This window comes from Etheostoma spectabile, chromosome 19 (assembly GCF_008692095.1).
Source record: "Etheostoma spectabile isolate EspeVRDwgs_2016 chromosome 19, UIUC_Espe_1.0, whole genome shotgun sequence".
NCBI lineage: Eukaryota > Metazoa > Chordata > Actinopteri > Perciformes > Percidae > Etheostoma > Etheostoma spectabile.
The window spans coordinates 4,520,331-4,520,905 of NC_045751.1; the positions used below are offsets into that span (position 1 = coordinate 4,520,331).

A 575-nucleotide genomic window follows, 5' to 3' on the forward strand; every position below is an offset into this window, starting at 1 on the left:
ATTGCATTCGAAATACAAGCCTAAGGCCTAATTCCTATTTTAGTTTTAAAGAAAGAAAGTGAATGCTCTTTTTTATATTTAAATCTACCACTAGTCATACTAGACCATTTGATGACAGTGATGTTTAAATCTAAAATATAATATAGAGTGAAGCTTTAAATAAGGTGGGAAATATGTCAGAAGCACTTACAGCTGTTGGCAAAGTCTTCAACAGTGCAAATGTACATTGTTATCCTTTGGTAGGCCTTTCCAATTGCCTCCTTGTATTTTTGAACTGTGAAAGGGGTGTCTGTTCCTGGGATCTTTCTGACTTCTTGAGCATCAGGGTACAATAAAACATGTGCACCATCTTCCATATCCTGATTAAAATCTTTCAGCTTCTTTACAGCAGCAGCCAACAGTTGATCAGATGACCAGTGAGGTTGAATATGAAGGGGAAGGGACTTCCCTCTTACAGGTTTAAGGGAATCACCGGTCATCTTCATTATTCCAACATAAATCTGCAGAAAGTAAAGGAAATGGAAAATGTCACTAGATGTGTGTGTATGTAATTATAATAGAAACAATGTTAAAAA

The 575-nt window shown here is 35.8% G+C and overlaps 1 long non-coding RNA gene across 1 annotated transcript in view; it reads right to left on the reverse strand.

Annotated features, from left to right (window-relative positions):
- LOC116706912 (uncharacterized) overlaps nucleotides 1-575 on the reverse strand; it is a 1,872-nt gene continuing 1,297 nt past the window's right edge. The window contains exon 4 of the long non-coding RNA XR_004336365.1: nucleotides 1-500. This is a non-coding gene — a long non-coding RNA (uncharacterized LOC116706912). The remainder of the gene's footprint in view (nucleotides 501-575) is intronic.